Source organism: Mesoplodon mirus (assembly GCF_964341445.2).
Source record: "Mesoplodon mirus genome assembly, chromosome: 19".
Classification (NCBI taxonomy): Eukaryota; Metazoa; Chordata; class Mammalia; order Artiodactyla; family Ziphiidae; genus Mesoplodon; species Mesoplodon mirus.
The window spans coordinates 38967303-38982028 of NC_138995.1; the positions used below are offsets into that span (position 1 = coordinate 38967303).

The 14726-nt window shown below is 46.4% G+C and overlaps 1 protein-coding gene across 21 annotated transcripts in view; it reads left to right on the top strand.

Moving 5' to 3' along the window:
* LOC309794496 (BRD4-interacting chromatin-remodeling complex-associated protein-like) overlaps positions 1 to 14726 on the top strand; it is an 85273-nt gene that overhangs the window by 25200 nt on the left and 45347 nt on the right. The gene's annotated exons all lie outside the window — the stretch shown is intronic.

The window sequence follows — 14726 nt, forward strand, 5'->3', positions numbered from 1 at the left end:
CGTACAACTCAGTGGGTTTTAGTACATTTACAGAGTTGTGCAACCATCCTCACAATCTAGTTCTAGAACAATTTCACTCAAAAGGAAACCCTGTATATTTTCCTCTAATCCCTGGCAACCATTAATTTACTTTGTCTTTGGGGATTTGCCTTTTCTGAACATTCGTACAAATGGAATCGTGCAAGATGTGGTCTTTTGCGTCTGGCTGCTTTCATTTCATGTATTGTTTCCAAGGTTCATCCATGTTGTAGCATGGATCAGTGCTTCATTCCTTTTCATGGCTGAATAATATTCTGTTGTACAAATGTACCGCATCTGGTTTATCCGCTTGTCAATTGGTGGACATTTGGGTTGTTTCCACTTTTTGTCAACTATGAATAAAGCTACTTGGTGGCTATTTCTTCAGTTGAGGTGGAAGATGGCATTTCCAGCCACCCCCTGCCCAGGCCTGTTCTTCCTTTGTGTGCTTACAGGTACACAGGCTTCCCTTTCCCTCTCTCCCTCCCCGCCTCCCCTTCCTCTTTTCCTTTCTCTTCCTAGTCTTCCTGTTCTTCTTGTGTTGTATCTCCTCCTCCCCCGGCCTCAGCCCAGGGCTTAGGAGTCTGGAAATCTTTTCCAGGGAGCCCTGGGCAGTCCCACAGGGCGGTTCTGCTCTCCCAGCAGGAACGCCTCAGCCCTGCCTGGCCTCCCACCCCTGGGAGGGAACAGAGGGGACAACCTGATCCTTCTAATCCAGCCCCAGGGGAGATGTGTGGGGACAGGGCCACATGTAGGAAACAGCTTTTCTTTGGGGCTTAAAAAAATTTTTTTTTCTTTTTTTTAAATAGGAACAACGCACCCAAGTAGAAAACTCGAATAATATCAGAGATTTCTAGTCAAGAGTCTCCCTCCCTCTCCCACCTCCCAGCTATCTGTACCCATATCCTCTTCCCAGAGGTAAATGGTTATTGTTTGGGGGCCTCTTTTCAAACAGACATTCTGTGCATGTGTAAGCATCTCTCCCTCTCTCTCTCTCTCTCTCTCTCTCTCTCTCTCCTTCCCCCTCCTTCCCTCCCTCCGTCTCTCTTCATGCCCCACCTCCCCCCATTTTTTAAGGCACTAATGACAAGTTATTCTAACACTGTTCTGCCCTTTGCCTTTAGCTTTTAATGATATATCCTGGAGGTTCTAACTTGTCAAGTTCTGTGTCTTTCTCAGCTGCATGGTATTTATTCCATTGGAGGGCCCTAGCTTGCTGAAGCAGTCCCCATCTGCTGGACACTTAGGTTAGTTCTAGGCTATCACAAACAAGACTACAGTGAGGTACCGTGTGTACCACTGTTGATTTGCATGAATGCAAGCAATGTGCGTACCGTGTAAGTTAAAAGCCCAGAGGTGGAATTGCTGGGGCAAAGGGTGTGCAGAAGAAAATAAAATTTATTAATGAAAAATTCCAACTGTATACAAAATTAGAGAGAACTGCATAATGAACCCTCCTTACTTATCCCCAGGTTCCATAGATGGAGATCTGGCCACACTTGCTTGTATCGATATCTTTTTTGTTGCTGTTGAAGTATCAATATTTTAAAGCAAATCCCAGATCTCCTGTCATTTTAATTCTACAAACTCAAGTGTGTATTTAAAAAGCAAAACTAAGCATTTTCTTACATAGCCACAATGACATTGTCAAACCTAGTAAAAATTATGGTCATTTGGTATCATCAAGGGATGTGCTTTTTTTAATTACTTTTTTTTATGGAGATGTAATTCACATGCCATAAAATTCAGTTTGAAAGTATACAGTTCAGTGGTTTTTAGTATATTTACAAGGTTGTACAACCATCACCGTTATCTGATTCTAGAATATTTTCATCACCCTCAAAAGAAATCCCATTTCCATGAGAAATCTCCTCATTTCCCCCAGCCCTCCTTCCCCACTACAAGCCCGTGATCACCATTAATCTACTTTCTGTTTCCATAGATTTGCCTGTCTGGACATTTCACATGAATGGAATCATCCAGTATGTGTGTGGCCTTTTGTACTTGGCATCTTTCACTGAGTATAATGTTTTCAAGGTTCGTCCATGTCGTAGCATGGATCAGTGCTTCATTCTTTTTCCTGGCTGATTAATGTTCTATTATATGAATATACCAGGTTTTATTTATCCATTGATAGACATTTGGGTTGTTGCCACTTTTTTGTCTCTTGTGAATACGCTGGTATGGGCATTTGTGCACAAGTCTTTGTGTGGATGTATGTTAATTCTCTTGGGTCTATACCTAGGAGTGGAATTCCTGGGTTAAATGATAATTCTGTGTTCAGGTATTGAGGTACTGCCAGACCTTTTCCCCCAGCGGCTGCACCAGTTTACTTTCCCACCAGTAATGCATGAGGATTCCAATATCTCTTTTCTAACATAACCATCCTACTGGGTGTGAGGTGGTATCCCATTATGTTTTGTTTTTAAAATTTTTTAAATGTATTTTTGGCTGCATTGGGTCTTTGTCGCTGCGCATGGGCTTTCTCTAGTTGCGGTGAGCGGGGGCTACTCTTCGTCGCGGTGCGCAGTCTTCTCACTGCGGTGGCTTCTCTTATTGCGGAGCACGGGCTCTAGGTACGTGGGCTTCAGTAGTTGTGGCACGTGGGCTCTAGAGTGCAAACTCAGTAGTCGTGGCGCACAGGCTCAGTAGCTCCGCGGTATGTGGGATCTTCCTGGACCAGGGCTCGAGCCCGTGTCCCCTGCATTGGCAGGTGGATTCTTAACCAGTGCGCCACCAGGGAAACCCCCCATTATGGTTTTGACTTGCATTTCTCTAATGGCTAATGATGTTGAACATCTTTAAATGGGGTGGGGGTGTGCATCTAAATTCTCATCTCTGTTTCCACTTGGCGGATGGGACCACTGGTTTTCACTGGCTTGTCTTTAATTTTCCCCGAAACACTCTCCTTCCCTCTTCCCTGCCTGTTTTCTCTGCCCCTGCTTTCTCTGTCTTGACTGAGTAGTCTTTGTGTACAGAGACCGCCAGTCCTTCTTGCTGCCTGTCATTCAGGGGAGGAAATCTGGGCTTCATGGTAGTCTGGGCTCATGCCCTTCTCTGGGGCAGCGTGCAGTGTGCAGTGTAGGTAGTTGGTGGTGTCAGCCTGCCCAGTGGGGACCCAAGCTCCACCCCTTCCTTGCTGTGTGACTTGGGGCCAGTGCCTTTGCCTCTCTGAGCTTCAGATCCTTGAGGTTAGTGGTGAAGCCCATTTCTTTCCATCTTCCCTTGTGCTTTCTCCTTCTTTCCTTGACTAGATACTTATTGGGCATTTTGCAATTCACATCCCCAAATGGGAGTAGCATGTATCCCTTAGCTCACTTATTCAGCAGTTATTTACTAAGTGCCTATTGTGTGCCAGGCACTATTCTAGGAGGGAGGATATAGCATGAACAAGACAAAAATCCCCGCTGTCTGGGGACTGGCTGGCTGGTGGGGGAGACCCATGATAGGACTCATCAGAAGGTACTGAATGCAGTGGAGCAAAAGGGAAAGTGGGTGGAGAGGGCTGGTGGTGCGAGTGGTCATTTTAACCTGCCCTCGCTGAAAATGTGACATTTGAGCAAAGACCTGAAGAAGGTGAGCTGGAAGCCCCGTAGCTATCTGCAGGAAGGGTGTTCCTGACAGAGAACAGCAAGTGCAAAGGTCCTGAGGCAGGGAAGTGAAGATACTTGCCCCAATTCACAGCTGGTAACTTGTGGAGCCACAGTTTGAACCAGGCAGTCTGGAGTTGGAGCCTGTTTTTGTTTTTGTTTTGTAATGAACTTCATTAAGATATAATTTATATTTAATGTGATACATCCATTTAAAAATGTTTTTAATTTAATTTTTCAAATTGAAGTGTAGTTGATTTACCATGTTTCAGGTGTACAGCAAAGTGATTCAGTTGTACATATGTATATTCTTTTATTTATTTATTCATTCATTCATTCATTTGTTTATTTATTTTTGGCCGCATTGGGTCTTTGTTGCTGCGCGCGGGCTTCTCATTGTGGTGACTTCTCTTGTTGCGGGGCACAGGCTCTAGGCGCGCGGGCTTCAGTAGTTGTGGCTCACTGGCTTCAGTAGTTGTGCCTCGTGGGCTCTAGACCACAGGTTCAGAAGTTGTGCCACACAGGCTTAGTTGCTTCGTGGCATGTGGGATCTTCCCAGACCAGGGCTCGACCTGTGTCCCCTGCATTGGCAGGCGGATTCTTCACCACTGCGCCACCAGGGAAGCCCCATATATATATATTCTTTTTCAGATTCTTTTCCATTATAGATTCTTACAAGATACTGAGCGTAGTTCCCTGTGCTATACGGTAGGTCCTTCTTGTGTATCTATTTTATATATAGTAGTGTGTATCTGTTAATCCCAAATTCCTAATTTATCCCTCCCCCCAAGTGATGCATCCATTTTAAGGGTACTTATTGGTTGCATTTTGACAAATCAGTACTATTGTGTAACCGCCTTCCCAGTCAAGGCACAGAACATTTTCTAGCGTTTGATGTAAGTAGAATCACACAGCCTGTATTCTTTGGTGTCTGGCTCCTGCCACCCAGCACAGTGATTTTGAGGTTCATCTATGTTGCACATCTTAGTGGTACGTTCCTTTTTGTTTGTTGCTGTGCAGTAATTCCATTGTGCAGATATAATACATTGCGATGTGTTTATCCTTTCGGCTGTGGGTGCACCTTTGGGCTGTTGCCAGTGTTTGGCCATCACACATGAAGCTGCTGTGAACATTCGGGTACTAATCATTGTGTGACATATGCCATCCTTTCTCTTGGGTAGAGACCTAGGCGTGGAATGGCTGGGTTGGATGAGGATACGTTTAACTTTATTAGAAACTGTCAAGCCATTTTCCAAAGTGCCCGGAACATTTAACATCACCCCCAGCCGTGCATAAGAGTTCCAGTTGCTCCACATCCTCACCACCACTTGCTGTTATCAGTCTTATAAATTTTCAGATGGGTATGTAGTGGTGTCACTATGGTCTTAATTGAAATTTCCCTCCTGACTAAAGATGTCGAATATCTCATTGGCTTATGCGCCATTTGTAGGTCTCCTTTCGCTCATTTTTAAATTGGGTTGTTGGTCTTCTTATTGTGTTGTAGTATTTCTGAATATATGTCCTGGTCTGATATATGTGTTGTGAACATTTTCTCACAACATGTGAGTCCATTCTTGTTATTTGCAGTAGGTGTGTTCTGTAAAGTTGACAAAGTCACTACACTGGGGTCTTTTCAGAGATCCTGCTGGCTTTCCAAGTGGCGGGCAGCTAACTGAGGCCCCCCAGCTGATGTGCCGCTGTGGTGACTCCCCCCACCAGCCTACATCCCAATTCAGATACCTCTCAAGACCACCCTGTCTCTTCTGCAAGCACCCAGGCATCCCCGTTCCCACCTTATGCCTCCTCTGGTGCTTCTCTTTAAATGGCTTTATGGGATGTAATTCGTATACCCTCCATTTCACCAGTGGCTCTTCGTATATTCACAGAGTTGTACGACCATCACCACAATCAATTTTTGAACATTTTCATTCCCCCCCAAAAGAAACTGGGAACAGTCCCCTGCCAGGTGGCCCTGGACAGACAGGCAAGGGAGAAGAAAGTTGAGGAGGCCCATGTCGCTGGAGCTGAGTGGAAAAAGGAGGGAGGGCAGGGAATGGGGGCAGTGGGAGCAGGGCCAGTTCCTATGTGGCCTGGTGGGCCTCAGTGAGGAGTTTGCTTTGACTCCGAGTGAAACAAGAACTCTGCTCGGATTCAGGGCAGAGGAGGGACAGGAGGTGACTCAGGATCAAACCAGATCTCTAGACTGGGAGTGGGGGTGGGGAGACTGTTGAGGAGGCCGCTGAAGAAATTCAGGCATAATGTGGGTTCGGGAAATATTTATTGATTTTTGAATTGAAGGAAGGAATGATTTCAGCAAAGCAGTAGGAGGCATTTGCTGAAGCAAATGCACAGGGGAGAGGGCTGGAAGGTCTGTCCCAGCCACACCCCAAAAGCAGTCTCTCATGCTTCTGCCCCCTAGAACCAGCAGGGTATCGGGAGGACCCAGCCACTTAACAACCAAAAGCCCGGCTTCCAGGCAGACCTACTCTGTGACCTGGGGCATGCTCGGGGGGTGTTGCCTCAATTTTCATTCTGTAAAATGGGAATAATCAGGTGCCTGGGTGTGGTCAGTACATGTTTGCTAGTTTTCTTTTTTTTTTAATTTTGAAATAGAGGGTTCATACAGAAGAGTAGAAAACGTGTCTTCCGCCTAGCAATGATCAACTAACGCTCTCACAGTTACTTTGTTTTTAAATAGCTTTATTGAGCTTCAGTTCACGTATCATACAATTCAGCCATTTAAAATGTACGACTCTGGTTTATGGTACATTCGCAGAGATGTGTAACCATCACCATTTCAATTTAAAACATTTTCATCACCCCCAAAATAAACACTGTGCCCCTGAGCCATCACCCACCCCCGCCACTCCCATCCATCCCAGGCCTGGCAACCACTGATGTACTTTCTGTCTCTATGGATTTGTCTATTCTGGGCATTTCATATAAAGAGAATCATATAATATGTGGTCTTTTGTGCCTGGCTTCTTTCACTTGGCATGATGGTTTCTCTGTTCATCCATGCTGTAGCATGTGTCAGTGCTTCATTCCTTTTCGTGGCTGAGTAATATTCCGTTGTGTGGATGGACCACATTTTGTTTCTCCATCCATCAGTTAATGGGCATTTGGATTGCTTTTACCTTTTGGCCATTATGAATAATGCTGCTGTGAACATTTGTGTACATGTTTTTCAGTGCATACATATTTTCATGTTTCCTGGGTAATGTACCCAGGAGTGGAATTGCTGGGTCATAGGGTAACTCTGTTTAACCCTTCGAGGAGCTGCCAGACTGTTTCCCACGCGATCACACCATGTTACATTCTACCAGTAGTAGATGAGGAAGACAGTTATTCTTTTGTATTCTTCTGTCTTCTCCCCCTTTGGGGGAACTTGTTGTTGAATTACAACATGGAGAAAAGAGCACACATCATAAATGTCCAGTTGGATGAATTTTTTGCACATTGGCCACACCCATGTAACTGGCTCCCAGATTTAAAAACAAAACACACAAAAAACGCCCAGAACATGACCTCCTGCCAAAAGATGCCCCAACCCTTTCTGGCCCCTCCATCTGCCCCCCACCCCTCCGACCCCCAGGGAACCGCCATCCTGATTCTAACTCCATAGTTAAAAGTGGGTGTGTACTTTACACATGAAACCGTACAGTGGTGTTTTCTTTCACTCAACACGATGTTGGTGTGATGATTCCATGTTGTACATACCAGTAGTTTGTTCCTTTTTCGTTGCTGTGTAGTATTCCATTATGTGATGGACCGCAGCGTATTCGTGCATTCTTCCGTTGATGGACATCTGGGTTGTTTCCAGTTCAAGGGTGCTGTGAACATTCTAGAATGTTCTACATCTGCCCCATTATTCATAAGGGTGGACTTAGAGTAGCCGCAGGCTCTGTGTGATGCCAGGTAGAAATTGTCTGTAGACTCCCCTCCCTTCTTGACGGAGGTGTGCCCCCCCATCGCATGTTCTAGAACCCTCCTTTCTGAGTGAGGGCTGAAAGCCATCATGGCAGTCCCTGCTGCTGTTGTTGGTTCTTTAGCTCTTGCTCTGTGGACTTGAGAGATGTTCTCTTCCACAGCACCTGTGAACGAGCCGTCCACGATGTCGGTGGGGATGCGGGTGTTGTCTGGGCATCCTGTCCCTGTGGAGGGTTCCTAACCAGCTTGACAGGGTTCATCCGGGTGGTGTCTGTACACATTCTGCACACTTGCCTGGAGTTTTTATTGTCTTCCATATTGGGGTGGCTCCTGGCATTTGGGGCAGGAGCCACTGGTGTAGACTGATTGGCTTAATTTGCCTCCTGGGTTGGTGTGCAGGGTGGGGCGGGTGGGTAAGTCCTGTGGAGCATCCCCCCACTGTCCTGGGAAGATGCGCCCACCTCCTCTCTCTCTCCGAGTCTGTCTCTGAGACGTTCTCTATGGCATCGGCCCCATCAGCACCTCTGCTCAGTTCTCCCTTCTCTGAGCAGCTTTCTGTGGTGGGGCCCAATTCCACCCCTCCCCCACCTGTGACCTTTCACCTCCTCTCCCATCTGCCCCTGACAGGTTCCCTCTGGGCCCCTGGGCCTTGCTCTCATCCCAGTGGCCGGTCCCCCACTGTGAGCCCTGCCCGATGGTTCCCTGGTCAGCCTGTGATGTGCCCCCCCTGCCCACCACGCCCACCCCCAAACCTGGTCACACACCTACTCTGTTCAGAATCAGCTGTGACCACGGAGAACGGTCCCCCTTGTCATTCAGTCCATGTTTACACAGAGGGAACAAAACAGACCGAAACCTGGGCTCACCCGCTCCTCCTTGCAGAGCCAGGCAATAGATAAGACAAATCAGAGTCACACGTGAGCTAGTAATCGGAGCTTTGAAGTAAAGCAAAGCAGGAGAGGGAGGTGGAAGTGCTGGGTGAGGGGGTGGGGATCACGACTGCCAACAGAATCAGGTTGAGCCTCACCGATCTGGTGCCAAGGTCCTGAGGCAGGTGTGTGCCTGGTGCATTGGAGGAATGTGGAGCAGGCTGGTGTGGGTGGAGGGGAGTGAAGGAGGGAGAGAGGGTGAGAGGTGAGGGCAGAGGTGGGATGGGGGCAGATGGTCACAGTAAGAACTTGGACTTTGATTCAGAGTGAGGCAGGAGCCATGGGAGAGCTCCGAGCAGAGGAGGGACGTGTGAGCGGACTTGCATTCTAACATGATCCCTTTGGTCACCATGTGGGGATGAGATTGTAGGAGAACCAGGGCAGAATCAGGGGGACAGAGGGGACAGAACCTGGTTGATGTTTGTCACAGAGAAAAACCAACATCACTATGAACCCAACTCCAGAATTGATTCAGATTTCCTTAGTTTCCCCCTAATGTCCTTTTTCTGTTCCAGGACTCCACCCAGCACACCACATTACACTGCGTCCTCATGTCTCCTTAGACCTCTCTTGGCTGTGACAGTTTCTCAGACTTTCCTTACTGCTGATGACCTCGACATTTTGGGGCACAACTGGCCAGGGATTTTGGAGAATGTGCCTCTCTCGGGATTAGTCTGATGTCTTTCTCGTGATTCGATAAGGGGTTAGGGGGTTTGGGAGGAAGACCACAGAGATAAAGTGCCCTTCCCATCTTATCACATCAAAGGTACATACTATGCCCTTGACTTATCATGGCTGATGTTGACCTTGATCGCCTGGCGGAGGCCATAATACTTGTGATTCTACACTCGTGGCAGTAAAAATGGTAAGCATGTGCCTAATGCATATCTATTTACATGCATCCATTCGTTTTAATCCTCACAACCCTCTGAGGTGGGCACTACTTTTAATCCCATTTTATAGAGAAAGAAACTATAGGGAAAGGGAGACTGAAGTGACTCGCCTGAGGTCACACATCAATTAAGTGGCATTTGAACCCAGAAGGTCTGGCTCCAAAGTCCAGGCCTTAACCGTCACCTGTTTTTTATAAACTGTATACGTACATGACTCCACTTTGGTACATTATAAAAAAATACATAAAAAGTAGATTAAAAACAGGTGAGGAAGATTTTTAAAAATCAAACATTTTACATAGCATTATATTTATCAATAGTCATTACTAATGATAAAACCTAAAGGCTCTATTTTGAATGATGTTCTTGATAATTAAAGTTTCAGTCAGCTTTTTGCCAGTTCTGTTGAAAACATCACTGATTTTCCTTTTTTTTTTTTTTCTTTTTTCTTTATTTTTGGCTGCGTTGGGTCTTCGTTGCTGCGCAGGCTTTCTCTAGTTGCGGCGAGCGGGGGCTACTCTTCCTTGCAGTGCGCGGGCTTCTCATTGCAGTGGCTTCTCTTGCTGCGGAGCACGGGCTCTAGGCACACGGGCTTCAGTGGTTGTGGCACGTGGGCTCAGTAGTTGCGGCTCGCAGGCTCTAGAGCGCAGGCTCAGTAGTTGTGGCACACAGGCTTAGTTGCTCCGTGGCATGTGGGATCTTCCCAGACCAGGGCTCAAACCCGAGTCCCCTGCATTGGCAGGCGGATTCTTAACCACTGCGCCACCAGGGAAGTCCCTGACTTTACTTTTTAATGTGGCTTAAAAAGAGCTTACAATAGGAACAGCTTACAATAGGAATGGGACCATCGTCTTTATTTTCTGCTTACATTAACTGTGTTTTCTTTCTTTGAGATAACATTCACATAGCATAAAAATTAACCATTTTGAGGGGGAAGGGATAAATTAGGAGTTTGGGATTAACAGATACACACTACTATATATAAAAGAGATAAACAACAAGGACCTACTTTGTAGCACAGGGAACTATACTCAATATTTTGTAATAACCTATAAGGGAAAAAGCAACTGAAAAATTATATGTATATATATATATATATATATATCTGAATCACTTTGCTGTACACCTGCAACTAACACAACATTGTAAATCAACTATACTTCAATTTTAAAAAGTTAACCATTTTAAAGTGCACAGTTCAGTGGCTTTTAGTACGCTAATAATGTTATGCAACCATCACCTCTATCTAGTTTCCTGCCAACCCACCTATCTAGGATAATTTCGTTTGCCCAAAAGGAAACCCTATACCCATTAAGCAGTTTCTCTTTGTTTCTCCTCCCCCCAGCCCCTGGCAACCACTAATTTGCTTTCTGTCTCTATGGATTTACCTTTTCTGGACATTTCTTAGAAATGGCATCATACGATATGTGACCTTTTGTGTCTGTAGATTATGATTTGTAACGTTTTGGTTTCTTTGTTAGTACTTTCTTATGCCTTCTGTCTCTTCTTGTGAAGATAGTTTCATTAAAAGTTGATAACGTGATATATAAGTGAAGTTACTCGAGAATGTATTGTCAAGCAAAGGGACATCACGGTCTCTGCTTTGGGGACCTTGTACCCTTCTGAGGCACCTTGCTGCCTGGACTATCCATCACCTTCTGCCCAGCATCAATGCATATATTGATTACCCGTCCAGCTGAATATGTTTCATCTCCGAGATTAGGGAATAAATAGAAATTGACATTTTACCAATGGAAAAGAACAGAGAGCCCAGGATGAGAGCCAGGCAAGATATGGACATGTGGTCTGAGGCCAAAGTGGCCAGTGGTCACATTGATGGGGAAGGGAGAGACTTAATAAACCAAGCTGGGGACCAAAAACCAGTCATTCATTTGGAAAGAGATGAAATGGGATCCCTACCTTACACCATATAGCCCCAGATGGTTTAAGGATTCAAAGTCAGATGTAAACTGCCAATCTCAGTTTAGACTTTGGGGAAAGGCCAGATTCTGAAACAAGACACACAAAGAGCTGCTGGGTGAGGAAGATTTGAAGGCCTTGCATATCTCAGCTAGTTTTCTCTGTCTCTGAGGCTCTGAGCAGCAGCCCTCCCTGCTTTGTCCTGGGTGGGAGGCCAACCCCTCTCCTAATAACATAATTAGTAGCTTTGGGACCATCAGAATACCTTAGCGAGAAATGGCCTTAGCTGGAGCAGCTGCTTGATCAACCAGGAGAGCTGGTGTAAGGGTGCGTGTGCACTTCACATCCTGCCTGGCTGCCCACTTTTAGCTGCTCTGCCCTGCTGTCCGGCTCAAATTCCAGCGGGCCCTTGACTCTGCTCTTTCCCCTACACCTCCTACCTCCTGGTCAATCCGTCTGCAGGCCCTATTGCTTTGCCATCAAATCCAGACTCCAACCACTTTTCGCCTCTTCCCCTGCCACCATTGCCACCTCTCTGGGCTCCCTGCTCCCATCCTTGCCTCGTGCAATTCTTTCTCCACTCAGCAGCCGGAGGGATCCTGTGAAAACCCAAGTCAGGTCACGTCCCTGGACTCACCCAGAATAAAAGCCCGAGTCCTCACCACGGCCCACCAGGCCCTCTGTGGCTGACCCTGATCGTCTCCTCAACCCCGCTTCACCTCCTTGCTGTTGCTCAAGCAACCCCAGCATGTTTCTGCCACAGGACCTTTGCATCTGCTGTTCCTTCTTCCTGGACCACCCTTCCCTGGGTGTCTGAATCACTCCTTCCCTTACCTCCTGCACATCAACTCAGACTCCCCTTTCTCTATGAGGCCGCCCCAACCACTTTCACTAAAAATGCACCCGGAGCCCTCCCCGCCCCCTCCCCACAGCACCTTTCTCCCGCCTTCTTGCTTTCCTCCTCTCGGCACCATGTCTCTGTTCTCTGTTTGTCATCTGACTCCTGCCCTAGAACGTCACCAGGAAGAGTAGGGATGTCTGTTGTCCTTGCCGCTGTCTCCCCAGCACTGTTTTGTTGAGTGGGGCAGTGGAGAGTCCTGGGAAGGGGAAACCACGTGACCTCAAATCAAATGGACCTCTTTGGCCCGAGTGGGGAGCTGAGTTTAGAAGGGACCCGAGAGGAAGCTGGAGGCCGGTTAGCCACTCCCCTGCAGCCCTCCAGACGGTGAGCACAGACAGGGTTAGACGGACGTTGCTGCTTGTAAGTAAGCCCTGGAGGAGGGTGGGGGGGCATTTGTTAAGAAACAGGATGAAGTGTGACATCTTGAAACCAGGACCACAAACCCATGGCTGGCTCAGGACCTGCCCACCCAGCTCCCTGGCCCTCGTGGGGTAGACCTCAGGCTCCCACTTCTCAGGACTCCCCAGTGGTTCTGCCTCAAGCATCATGTGAGAGAAATCGGGCCATGATTAGGGAAGGCTCCTGACAAGTTCAGGAAGAAAAGAATTTCTGCCGGGGAAGGGTAGAGGGAAGGGAGGTCGTGCCAGCAGATGCCCAGTTTCCCAGCATTTTCATGGACACTGGAGTTGAGGCAGTGGGGAGTCCTGGAAGGCTGTCCAAGGATTTGGTGTCCCGAAGTCTGGGTTCAAATCCCAGTTCTTCCTTTTACCACTGAATAGCTTTTTAGTTTGTGTGCATTCGGCTGCAAGTAACAGTTTACGCTGATGAGTGATGGTGGAAACTGTCCTCTTATTTTTTTTAACACATTTTTTAAAATGTACTTTTTGGGGAATTCCCTGGTGGTCCAGTGGTTAGGACTTGGAGCCTTCACTGCTGTGGCCCGTGTTCAATCCCTGGTCAGGGAACAAAGATCCCACAAGCCTCGGGGCATGGCCAAAAAAAAACCCCCCAAAACAAAAAACAAATTATAAAAAACCAAAAGCTATTTTTGAAACATTTGCAGCGGAGTGTCTCCGTCCCATCTTTGTCCCATCTGCTGGGTCCCCCTCCTAGTTCATAAGTGGGTTTAGTGCTGTAGAGATCCTTCTGGAAGTTCTTTAGACCTAGAAAGGCATTTAGGATATATAGTCTTTTTTTTTTAAGTAGATGTATAGTTGATTTACTAGAATATATATTCTTGTATCTCCTCCCTACTGTCTTTAAGCAGATGGTAACGTTTTATACACTGTTCTGCATTTTACTTTCGCACAGAACAATAGTCGTGGAGAACTTTCTCTGTCAGTATATGGAGAACATCCTTGTTCCTTTTTAAAAAATAGCATCTTTATTAACATATAATTCACATACCATGAAATTCACCCATCTAAAGTGTACAATTCAGCACTTTCTAGTAGATTCACAGGTTATATATTCAAGATTCTATAATGTGCAACCATCACCACTATCTAGTTTCAGAACAATTTTATCACCCCCCCCCCAAAATTTTGTGCCCAAGAACAGCCACTTCAAATTCCTCCCTCTCCACAGCCTCTGGCAACCACTAATCTTTCTGTCTCTGTGGATTTGTCTATTCTGGACAGTTCATAAAATGGGATCATACAATATATGGTCCTTTGTGTCTGGCTTCGTTCACTCAGCATGATGCTTTCAAGGATCATCCATGTTGTACTGTGGTATATCAGTACCTCATTCCTTTTGATGTCTGAGTAATATCCCACCAAATTGAGAGACCACGTTTTGTGGATCCATGCATCCGTTGGTGGACATTTGGGTTATTTCAACCTTTTGGCTATTATGAATAATGCTGCTATGGACATTTGTATACAGGTTTTTGTGTGAATGCATGTATTCATTTCTCTTGGGTCTATATGTAGGAGTGATATTGCTGGGTCACATGGTAACAGTGTTTAACTGTTTGGGGAGTTTCCCAGACTACTTTCCACTGAGGCCCCGCCATTTTCCATTCCCACCAGCAGTGTATGAGTGTTCTGATTTCTACACATCCTCACCAGCACTGATTATTGTCTGTCTTTTTGATTGTAGCCATCCTAGTGGGTGAAGCAGTCTCCACTTGTGGGTTTTTTTTTTTTTTTTTTTTTTTTTTGCGGTACACGGGCCTCTCACTGTTGTGACCTCTCCCGTTGCGGACGTGCAGGCGCAGCGGCCATGGTTCACAGGCCCAGCCGCTCCGTGACATGTGGGGTCTTCCCAGACCGGGGCACGAACCCGTGTCCCCTGCATCAGCAGGCAGACTCTCAACCACTGCGCCACCAGGGAAGCCCATCCACTTGTGGTTTTGATTTGCATTTCCCTGGTGGCTATTGATGTTGAGCATCTCTTCATGGGCTTGTTGGCCGTTTGTATTCTTTAAAAAAATTTTTTTTAAAAATTTTACGTTGGAGTATAGTTGATTTACAATGTTGTGTTAATTTCAGGTATACAGCAAAGTGATTCAGTTATATATGTACATATATGTATTGTTTTT